This window comes from Schistocerca piceifrons, chromosome 2 (genome assembly GCF_021461385.2).
Source record: "Schistocerca piceifrons isolate TAMUIC-IGC-003096 chromosome 2, iqSchPice1.1, whole genome shotgun sequence".
Taxonomy (NCBI): Eukaryota; Metazoa; Arthropoda; class Insecta; order Orthoptera; family Acrididae; genus Schistocerca; species Schistocerca piceifrons.
Window position 1 is genome coordinate 1,029,392,758 of NC_060139.1, and position 13,040 is coordinate 1,029,405,797.

Genomic DNA, 13,040 nt, shown 5'->3' on the forward strand with positions numbered 1-13,040 from the left:
GATAATGCTGGAGATTTACTGTATGAGGTCCTTAGCAGATAGGTTCGAAAAGCGTGACTCGTTTCGAGATATGAGAGTGCCATGAATATGGTCCACCAGTGCCTGTAATCATTAAAAGACGTCCTCATAGCATCCAACACAAGTATGTGGTTGAATGGAGATATTTGATTCCGAATCGCATTCAGCGTTTCTACACTGTAGGTTCGAAAAGCCAGTGTTTTGGTCATAGGTATTTGTACATTTCTTACGACCTCAATCTAGCATTGCATTTTTTAAGTGAATCTCCACAGAGCACACCATTTAATGTATGTTCCCATTTTCAGTCAAGCATCATCCCCCCTCGCCTATAACCTAGTGGATATATCGTACAAACTGTGTTACACTGTCTACACGGTATCGAGATAGAATGCGTTACAAATGCTGTTTGTTAGCATGGGAAATATCTATCTGTGGCAAGAGGGAGTTTCAAATATTGGTTTAATACTACATTCATTAGCGCGGTAGAATCCTTCTGTGGTCAGCTTAAAATATCGCATCTCAGTAGTGTTCCGTGAAAAGAACATCATCTTCCCTCCAGGGTATTCCCATTTCAGCTAACTGATGTGTATACTCTGACTGCTGAAAAAAGATGCCATGCAAAGTGACTCTCATGATCAATGTAATTAATTAGCCTACCAATTTGATACCAATGACGTGCCACCTAGCAGGTGGAAGCGATTGCTAAGGTACTACAGATACGATTCAGAAGGGGGCGCGGTAATCAGCGATATCTTTTAACGAAATTTCAATCTTCTCCTACACAGGGAGGCACGAGCATTGTAATAAAATCAGATGCATTACCGAATTTATAAAGTGATTTGTTTTGTGTTGTCGACTGTTGGATGTTTCAAAGATCGAATGTTATTACCAACTTTGGAGTGTAATTTTCGAGATGTGTGTGATCTGTTTGTTTATGCATATGTATGTACGTGTTTTTGTGTGAAATTTTATTGTTTTGGTGAGCTTTCATTGAGTGTGTGTGTGTGTGTGTGTGTGTGTGTGTGTGTGTGTGTGTGTGTATATATATATGTTTGTGTGTCCTGAGGACAAAGGGAGGAGAGAGGGGGGGGGGGGGGGGAGATGGAGAGAGAGAGAGGTATTTATGTACTTTTTTGTGTCTGTTTGTGTGAGAAGGATGATTTTTATCTTATTATTTCTTTTATGAAGTGTAGTAGGGACTCTGTACTGATGTGTGTGTGCTCATTTATCACATGTTTGTTTTCAGCGATGGCTTTCTGAATGCAGAAGTTTTCTTGCATTATTGTAAGGTATTTGTCATGGTTGTTTGTTCTCACTATTTTCATTTCTTGTTCCATGTTTGTAGGATAGTGGTTATGGTGTTCTAAATGTTCTGCGAGTGTGGAATGGTTTGTTTCATACTTCCAACACCTGATGTGTTTTTTGTACTGTGTTTTAAAATTCCTGCATGTCATGCCAACTTTGACATTCAAGCTTATATATTCCTGATCACTGGAATTTATCCCTCTTGGTAGTTGGTTGGCTTAGGTGTGATTGGAGGGTTTGGCCAGTCTTGTATGCTATTTGGAAGCCCTGTCCCTTTAGTATGTTTGCCACTCTATGTGTTTATTTCTGTGTGTAAGTCATAGTGTACCACTTACGTTTTTTCTGTGTGATATTGTCATTGTGTGTGTTTGTTGAGTGTGTTTGTGAGTTTGTAGCTTGTGAGTTATCTGTATTCTGGAAGTGTTGATTGAGTCTGCGCACTTCATGTGTGTCATACCCATTGTTCCTAGCTATTTGTATGATTGTACTCGTTTCTTTTTCATAGTTTCTCTTGTTGAGTGGAATTCTGTTTAATCTATATAACATATGTCTTAGTGCTGCAAGCTTCTGGTTGTGGGGATGATTAGATGTGGAATGTATTATTGTGTCTGTTGCTGTTGGTTTTGTAAAGATGTTAAATGTATGTTTGCCATTTTCTTTTATTATTATTATGTCAAGAAAATTTATTTGATGCTTTGTTGATATCCATTTGGAGCTCATCTATTTTTTTCATCTGGCTCATCTACAAGGCAAATTATGTCATCCACATGACTGTGTTTTCCACATTTCACAGCACTAAGAACTGAACACTTGTTTCAGTGCAATGTTTTGGTTTGTGTTGTCGACTGTTGGATGTTATTTGTCAAAATATAATTGTAAAACTTTCATTAGTTGTTATGTTTCCAAATATCTGATTTTCTAGGTGACTGATGAAAATGTTTTATAATGTTTCTGATATTGAGGATCCCATGTGCAGTCCATCACTTTGTAGTAAATATTCATTCTCGAACTGAAAGTGGTTTTGTTGCTGGTGCACCAACAGTCCACTGCCAGCCAAAGATACATACAGCTAGTACGACAGTGAGAGCCATTATTAACTTCGGGGAAGCCCCAACATACCACATAGCCAAACATCTCCAAAAGTTAATTACAAAACACTGTAAAATAGGAAAGTGCAGAACAGTGATATACACAGGAAACCTAATAGAACACATCCGGAACGTACAGGTACCACAAACAGCATCACTGGTTTCATTCAACATAGAAAATATGTATGTATCCATCCCTACCACAGTAACAGTAGAAATCATAGAAAAAAATCTATTATCCTACAGCAACATCACCACAGAAGCAATAAAAGAAATAACAAATATGCACAGACTAACAAACAAACAAAACTACGTTTCAGTTTAAGAATGAATGTTTCGTACAAAGTGATGGACTGCCCATGGGATCCCCAATATCAGGAACATTAGCAAACATTTTCATCAGTCACCTAGAAAATCAAATATTTGAAAAGATAACCACTTATGAAAGTTTTAAAATCATATATTGTTACGGATATGTGGATGACATTATTTGCCTGGTAGATGAACCAAATGATAAAATACATGGACTCCACTCGGAAATCAACAAACTTTATCACAACAAAATTCACACTTGAAAAGGAAAAAGAGATCAAATAAATTTTCTTGACATAACAATAATAAAAGAAAATGGCAGACATACATTTAACATCTTTACAAAACCAACAGCCACAGACACAATAATACATTCCACATCTAATCATCCCCACAACCAGAAGCTTGCAGCACTAAGACATATATAGATTAAACAGGATCCCACTCAACAAGACAAACTATGAAGAAGAAATAAGTACAATCATACAAATAGCTAGGAACAATGGGTATGACACACATGAAGTACACAGACTCAATCAAAAAATAAAAACACAAATACGAGACAAACAAAAAACTTCCAGAATACAGATAACTCACAAGCTACAAACTCACAAACACACTCAACAAACACACACAATGACAACATCACACAGAAAAAAAGCAGATGGTACACTGTGACTTCACACATAAATTAACACACAGAGTCCAAACATGCTAAAGAGACAGGGCTTCCAAACAGCATATAAGACTGGCCAAAACCTCCAATCACACCTAAGCCAACCAACTACCAAGAGGGATAAATTCCAAGGAATAAGGAATATATAAGCTTGAATGTCAAAGTTGTGATGCCGTATACATAGGTATGAAATGCAGGAATTTTAAAACAAGAGTACAAAGAACATATCTGGTGTTGGAAGTATGAAACAAACTATTCCACACTCCAGAGCATTTAGAACACCATAACCACCATCCTACAAACATGGAACAAGAAATGAAAATAGTGAGGATAAACGACCATGATAAATACCTTACACAAATGCAAGAAAACTTCTGCATTCAGAAAGCCACAGCTGAAAACAAACATGTGATAAATGAGCACATACACATCAGTACAGATTCCCTACCAAGCTTAATAAAAGAAATGATAAGATAAAAATCATCCCTCTCACACAAGCAGCCACAAAAAAAAAAAAAAAAAAAAATACACACATACCTCTCCCTCCCTCTCTCTCCCCCTACTTTGCCCTCTGGACACACACATACACACACACACACACACACACACACACACACACAGACAGAAAGCTCACTAAAACAATTTCACACAAAAACACGTACACACACATGCATAGCCGGCCCATGTGGCCGAGCGGTTCTAGGCGCTTCAGTCTGGAACCGCGCGACTGGTACGGTCGCAGGTTCGAATCCTGCCTCGGGCATGGGTCTGTGTGATGTCTTTAGGTTAGTTAGGTTTAAGTAGTTCTAAGCTCTAGGGAACTGATGACCTCAGAAGTTAACTCCCATAGTGCTCAGAGCCGATTGAACCATTTTGAACACACATGCATACACAAACATATCACACCCATCTCGAAAATTACACTCGAAAGTTGGCAATAACATTCGATCTCTGGCAATAACATCCGACTGTCGGAAACACAAGCCAAAACATTGCATCGAAACAAGTGTTCAGGTCCTAGTGCTGTGAAATGTGGAAAACAAAAACCCCAAGTGGTAATTTTAAGAAGAGGAACAGCACCAAAAATGGAACAGAAACTTAGTATGTAGAAAATGGTCCACCCATCCTGTAAGTAGAATTTAAAATATTACTATGTCATTGCAAAAACCAACCACAAGAACTTTTTATAACCTATCGGTACATTGCCCCAAAATGTGAACTAAATAGTAAAAATATGTACTTATTGCAGGCCACTGAAGATGCCGTGCAGAGAATAAAGGCGAAACGCGTATGACACGAAAATTGTGTTTCATTCAGTTGTAGGCAGACGGTCCAAAAGTAAAAATTATCAATATACCGTAATATTACAAGCAACTGTAGGAGACAGGACTACAAAAGTTGAAGATGTTAATACATCGCTAATTGTAGGTAGAATCCAGAGCCATGTCGCTTCACTAGTTGCGATGAGAGTAGCAGCGATCGGCGGTTAGTTTTGAGAAAGCACTACAGGTAGCTCTGGGTAAAGTGCTTACTACATTTTGCTCATCGTCAGAATAAATCTGAGTAAACAAACACAGACGCGATGATTGATCAGCAGCCGTAGCACACATACTCTGGCGTTGTTACACTCTTGGATGTAGACATGACTTATGTATGAGATATCTTATTACTACGCCACTGTATATAAAACTTTTGAGATATTCTAATGTACCAACAGCCATCAACTTTCTTCTTAATCACACTCTAGTTCTGTAGTTTCTATTTAAAAAATCGTGCACAGTCGCAGCATATAAATGCTAGGTGTACTCCGATTCACCTGATGGACCGTGTTAATGCGTAATCCTACCCAGACGCACGGATAACATCACAGCCCAGCATCCTGTGATCCACCTATTAGATAACTAACATGTTGACGGAGGTGACAGTAGAACTTTTGGTCTGGTCACCACATTGGTGCGGGCGTGGAGGGGCCCAGAGAAAATGACTGACACTGTTTCCTGTTTCGTAGTGAAACACACACACACAACACTGTTAAAACACGTTGTTCTTAAGGCCAGGTTCTCATTCAAAATGGTCGGAAATTCGATATTTTATTGCATTTTTTGAAAGGTGCCTGTGACTAGAATGTTGGGACGAAAAGGTTTATTAATCCGTGCGTTACAAAAGTTTCTACTGACCATTATTCGGAGCAGTTTCACGGACGCTGTGGGGCGCTGTCAGTTGAAGATGGCCGGCTGAGGTAGAAAACTTGTGCCGTGACGCACGTTCACAAAATGGTTTATATTGCAGTATGCATGCAAATGTATTCGCCGAAAAAGCTGACGAAGAACGCGTGCAGGCTGGCGAACGCAGGATATCCAGCTCAGCCAGATCGGCTTTTCTCGCCAAGAAGAACCAGGGCATTGCTCTCTAGAGGAAGGGTTGGCGGATACGGTTCTGGAATTGCAAACTAGGTAACTAAAACATTGTTGTTGGTCACATTTTGGTCTAAATTGGTCAAAACGTAACTTTTGGTCCACCATATTGGATTAACCATTTTGAAATTTGGAAATCTAACTGTAGATTTGTGTTCAGCGACATCAAAAATATATAATAACATGTAGTTTTATACAAATTGAATTAATAATACATATAAATATTTTCCCGAAACTTGAAACAGATTTTTCTCGTGACACGATTTTTGACAACTACATGCAGCATAAAATAAAAACGGTTCAACGTATTAACTTCTACCTTTGATCCCCGGAAAGTAAACACTTTTCTTGGGAGCGTATACCTATAATGTATGGAATTTGTTGATATTAACTATCATTTTTAAAGCCATACAGAGTGAAAAAAAGCAAAAATCTAACTCAAAGCTCGAGTTTGTACCATATCGTTAAATTTTTTCGTTGTAGTTAGGTTTAAGGTGTCATAAATTTAATGCTGTATCGACTGATGTTGTCTATATTTTATTTTAGACAACACTGCACGCAGTCTGCGTACTTCAAACTCGCAGGCCCTTGGTCAAATCATAATTACGGGCACCATTTTTTATTGAAAATCCAAAATAAAATTCTAAGTATGACCCATCATAATCCACAAACAGATCCTTTGTACGTCTTTTCATTGTCTCAAAAAAATCCAAACTTTTCCTATTTTTTGCTCATTTGAATGAGAATGTGGCGTTAATGTTTTTCACTGAATTACGGAGAAAATCGGCTTTGAAGGTTTTCAAGAAGATGTATTTACTAAATAAAAAGCGTACATGCGTATGAGATGCGTGGTTTAATCGGTAACGTCGGACTCTCATACTCGCGTGCGTTGTGAGCCGGACGTTCGAATCTCCCTTTAGACTTTATTATTTTTTCGGTCAGTTGGAATTCCTGAATATTTTAAATGTGAAGTTCATAAAACATGCTAATTAACGTATACTTAATGATAATTTTTGATGAAAAATGTAGGTCCTCTTGTTGCTAATTACATATTGCACGCAAAATTCCAGTTTTCATTGCAAATATTAATTTTTAATTGCCAAAATTTTATAAAAGATTGTTAATAAATACTATTTAAATTAATAAAACATAAATAAGTTATATTTTTCAGAGAAAAATGAAAAATCAAATATTCTTTATTTGGACTATATCCATTGTTTTATTCCACAGATGTTTTCTCACGCGAGCCAGAGAGATGAGCCTCGTAGAAACATGGAAAATAATAATTGGCAAGGCATCAAGTACACTGTTCAAATGAATTTTTACAGTTACCACAAAATCACTGCAGTCAGAATCTAACAGAATTGATCAGGAATCAAGTTAAGGGGTTTGTCGCGAAAAATAACAAGAGATTTAAGCTGCTGGACGTACTGGAACGAATGTATGCACCTTTGTCACATGTCACTGCCGATCGCTGGCGAGATGCACAACAGCGCGTCATAAAAGAAGTGGAGCAACTGTGGTGTTTTGATTGGCTTTGTGGATTCGGTTGTTTATCTCCTCGGTATCAACGTAGCAGTTAACAGTTCCAGTACTGAAACGTATTCCTCGTATTCGGATATGGACGGAGTTCAGAGATTATCAGACGACTGACTATAAGTAATACAGTCAGTGGCTTCAGAATTTAACTGTTGCGAAATCACTGCAGTACATTTTAAAGTCACACATAGCTCACAAAGAAAAATTACCCTGCGTTTAAGTTTTTTAATTACAGCACCATGTTAGCTAAGAACGAGAGCATAGTACCTTTTCTGTCCGGTCTACTAAGAAGCGTATTGCGGGAGTTCTACTATATTTTATTTCATTCTGCTTAAGACTTAAATGGCATTCGAAGTATGTTGTTTTCGCCTCTTTTTACTTCTTAACTGCAACAGCTCACATCAATGCACATTATTTACATTATTTAGTCCTCACTGCACATTATTTGGTCCATTTGACTCCCCAGCGATGTTCAGTTAAATGCGTCGGTAGAGCGGTTGCTCCGCGTCATATGACGTGTCCTTTTTATCATACTTGACTGTACACGAGACAGCTTTGGCTTCTGCTCCAGGCGAGACAAAATCCAACGAGGTTTCATCAAACGCGGAAGACTGCATAGTGTAATGTTTACCTCAGACTTGTTCTTACGATGAATGCGGTATAGTCGATATAGTTACACGTTTTGGCTTTCTTGAAACTGATAGTAAATCCTCACACTTCCAGCATGCAGGATTTTGTGGGACAGCAACTCTTATTGAATATAAAGCGAAAGACAGCCAGACTTGCGAGTAAAATATGTGTTTAATCAGTTGGTGGCCGGTTTCGGATTAATACCCACTTTAGACCCAACTAGGGCTTGCAAAGTCAAGTGTACGCCCAAAATAACAGTAAATAATGCAGTTACATTCGTTCACGCACTTCGGTGATGTTCACTTGGGGCCGCACGTATCTATATCAATATTATTTACTGTTATTTCGGACGAACATTTAACTTTGGAGGTGTTAACCCGAAACCAGTCATCTATTGAATAAACATTTATTCTATTCGCAACTCTGGCTGTCTCTTTGCACCATGGTACTGAATTGATACGTCGGTCTGTGTGGCGGGTTATAATGAGAAAATTATAACAATTTTGTTCTGGGTGCGGGGGGAGGGGGTAGCGAACTAGAGCCTCCACCGCCTCTTGAAGGAGTTCCGTTTTTCGTGGCGAGTATCAGTGCATCAACAGTTATTTCACAAAACGTATGGTGTAATATGCCCCGGAATCTTGTGTCACGAATAATGCACAGCCTTTTAAAGGGTATTAACACATGAATAAGGGTACAAAAGCTGATGCAACTCATAGCACAGAGTGATTAGGTAGAACCGACCGGAAGGAGGTCATCGTTGGGGTAACGGCGTCATAGACTCATCGATTCATCTGCACGGTTGCCAACCTAAATCACCTGCATGTCGAGCTGCTTTTATACTACGCACAATAGCCACGCGCAACTGTTTTGCATAGCGTAAACGCTACTTAACAAACACATCTTATTAATACACGGGAAAAAAGTAATTATGAAGGTATATCACCAAAAATAACCTACGTTCCCGCTATTGGTAATGCGCTGTTTGCTTACTTGGCTTACATCCATATCAGAGCGACAATAGCGACGTTTGAACAGTACATGATACCAAGTGCCAACAGATGTCCGACCATTCGACATTACTGGATGCACGATATTATTTGTGTAGTGGGGGTTGACGCTTTAATCTTTTACTGTCCATTTTACACCTATCTCGCAAATCAATGCTAAGTGCGTGGCGAGGGCACTTTTAGTGTAATGAGAGTGTTTCGTTCCGTTCCAGTCGGGGTTGACGTGTGGGAAGAACAATGGCATGTATGTCACTACAAGTTTTTACTACCCTATAAAATATAGTACAGAAATGAAATACCTTAACTAATAACTGTTAATCTTTTGTTGTTTCCCATCAACAGGTGGTCCATTAACGATATCTACATTTCCTCTGTCTCTGGTACAATGTCCATCTTGCTGTGGTTGTAGAACGACGCCTATTTTCAAAAAGGAGAAAGTTGCCAGACTTCCAGTGTTGTGCACGCTCACTGACTTTAGCCGCCATCTCTGTCATTGTAGTCTCCACTCTGAAGATTGGTTTGAAGTAGATCTCCATACTACTCTATCCTGTCCAAACCTCTTACACCATTGCATAACTGTCATAACCTACAGTCATTTGAACGTGCTTACTGTAGTCTCCCTCTCCAATTTTCACTCCCCTCAAACCCTCTCCCCCTCCCCCCGCCTCACACATAACCACACACTCTTCCTTCCATTAGCAAACTGACAATTTCTTGATGACTCAGGAGTTTTCCATCAACAGATACCGTCTCCTTGCAAAGTTGCGCCATAAATTTCTTTTTTGCTCAATTTGATTCACTACCACCACATTTTTTATTCGATCTACCCATTTAACCTTCAGCATTCTTCTGTAGGACCACATTTCAAAAGCTTCCTTTCTCTTCTGGCCTAAACTCCTTATTGTCCACGTTTCACAACCATACTTGAATTTCTATCTGATTTTAACTAATTCCTCCTTTCCATAAATGCTTTTCTTGCTATTGCCAGTCTCCATTTTACATCATCTTCTTTGGCCATCATCAGCTTTTTGCTGCCCAAATAGCAAAACTCACCTACTACTGTTAGTGTCTAATTTTCTAAACTAGCCTCCTCACCATCGCCTTACTTAATTCGATTACAATCCATTACCCTAGTTTTATTTTTGTTGGTGCTGATCTTATAAGCTCTTTTTAAGACACTATCTGTACCGTTCAACCGCTCTGCGAACTTCTTTGCCGTCTCTGACACTTACAGTGTCATCGGAGAACCTTAAAGGTTTTATTATTTCCCCATGTTCTTATTCCATTTCGAAATTTCTGCTGGGTTTCCTTCACAGGTTACTTAATGTGCAAATCGAACAACGTCGGAGATAGACTACCGTTTCTCACTTCCTTCTCAACCACGGCTTCCCATTTATGTCCTTAGACATTTACAACTGCCATCTGGTTTCTCTGCAGGTTGTTAACAAAGTGTCGCTCCCTGATTCTTGCAACCATCAAAATCCCAAAGACTGTAGTCCAGTTGGCATGGAATCAAATGATATTTCATAATGGTAGGAAATTTGGAAATGTATGGTAAGTTACTATGAGACCAAATCTGAGGTCATCGGTCCCTGCCGGCCGCTGTGGCCGAGCAGCTCTAGACGCTTCCGTTCGGAACCGCGCTGCTGCTACGGTCGCAGGTTCGAATCCCGTCTCGGGCATGGATGTGCGTGATGTCCTTAGGTTAGTTAGGTTTAAGTAGTTCTAACAAGGGAACCTCCCCATCGCACCCCCCTCAGATTTAGTTATAAGTTGGCACAGGGATAGGCCTTGAAAAACTGAACACAGATCAATCGAGAAAACAGGAAGAAGTTGTGTGGAACTACGAAAAAAATAACAAAATATACAAACTGAGTAGTCCATGCGAAGGTAGGCAACATCAAGGAGCGTATTACCTTACGAACGCCGTGGTCCCGTGGTTAGCGTGAGCAGCTGCGGAACGACAGGTCCTTGGTTCAAATCTTCTCTCGAGTGAAAAGTTTAATTTTTTATTTTCAGATAATTATCAAAGTTCATGCACTCACACATAATCAACTTCGCTCTCCAAAATTCCAGGACATGTCAGATTTGCTTGGACACATACAGGATTTGACGGTCTACGCACGGAAACATTTGAAAACGTAAAAAACATGTTTTGACAAAGCACAGGGAAAACTGTGCGACTGTGAAACTGTTGCATTCATTTGATGCAGTTTATGTGACAAACTCTTATGTTTTCATCACTTTTTTGGGAGTGATTATCACATCCACAAGAAAACCTAAATCGTGTCAGATAGAAGAATCTTTTTACCCATTCGCCAAGTGTGCAAGTTAGGTGGGTCGACAACATATTCCTGTCATGTGACGCACATGCCGTCACCAGTGTCGTAAAGAATATATCAGACTTGTTTTCCCGTGGAGGAATCGGCTGACCTATGACCTTGCGATCAAATGTTTTCGGTTCCTATTGGAGAGGCACATCCTTTCGTCTACTAATCTCACGGTTTTGCGGTGCGGTCGCAAAACTCAGACACTAAACTTATTACAGTGAACAGAGACGTCAATGAATGAACGGACAGATCGTAACTTTGCGAAAATAAAGAAAGTAAAATTTTCACTTGAGGGAGGACTCGAACCAAGGACAGAGCAGTTGCTCACTCTTACCACGAGACCACGGCGCTCATCAGCTAACGCTGTCCTTGATGTTGCATATCTTGCACATGGACTACTCAGTTTGTATATTTTGCTTATTTTTTCATAGTTCCACACAATTTCTTCCTGTTTTCTCGATTGATCTGTGTTCAGGCATCCACTGTGTCAATTTATAACTAAATCTGATGGGGGTGCGATGGGGAGGTTCCCTTGTAAGTCTAGGGGACTGATGATCTCAGATGTTAAGTCCCACAGCGCTCAGAGCCATTTGAATCATTTTCATCGGTCCCTAGGTTTACACACTACTTAATCTAACTTAAACTAACTTATGCTAAGGACAACACACACATCTATGCCCGAGGGAGGACTCGAACCTCCGACGGGGCGGAGCCGCGCGAACTGTGGGGAGGCGCCTCAGGTCACGTGGTTACTCCACGCGACTTTCATAGTGGTAAAGATAAGCAGTGCCAACGGCCTTGCCGTAGTGGTAACACCAGTTCCCGTATGAACATCGCAGTGAAGAGCTGTCGAGTTTGACTAACACTTGGAAGGGTCTGCCGAGCGCTGATGGGAAGCTAGGTGCACTCAGCCCTTGTGAGGCCAGTTGAGGAGCTACTTGATGGGGGAAGTAACAGCTCCGGTCACGAAAGCTGACAACGGCCAGGAGAGCGGGATGCTGGTTACATGCCTTCCACATCTAGTGGCGCCTGTGGTTGAGGGTGACACGACGGTCGGTCGGTACCGTTGGGCTCTCACAGCCTGTTAGGACGGGGTTTAATTTAAAGAAGAGCAGTTGGTCGTCGCGTCCATTCTAGCTTTATTAGAACAGATGGAGATAACGGTTAATAACTAGCAATTATCAAGTGAGTATTGCAGAGTTGTTATACACTCCTGGAAATTGAAATAAGAACACCGTGAATTCATTGTCCCAGGAAGGGGAAACTTTATTGACACATTCCTGGGGTCAGATACATCACATGATCACACTGACAGAACCACAGGCACATAGACACAGGCAACAGAGCATGCACAATGTCGGCACTAGTACAGTGTATATCCACCTTTCGCAGCAATGCAGGCTGCTATTCTCCCATGGAGACGATCGTAGAGATGCTGGATGTAGTCCTGTGGAACGGCTAGCCATGCCATTTCCACCTGGCGCCTCAGTTGGACCAGCGTTCGTGCTGGACGTGCAGACCGCGTGAGACGCCGCTTCATCCAGTCCCAAACATGCTCAATGGGGGACAGATCCGGAGATCTTGCCGGCCAGGGTAGTCGACTTACACCTTCTAGAGCACGTTGGGTGGCACGGGATACATGCGGACGTGCATTGTCCTGTTCCCTTGCCGGTCTAGGAATGGTAGAACGATGGGTTCGATGACGGTTTGGATGTACCGTG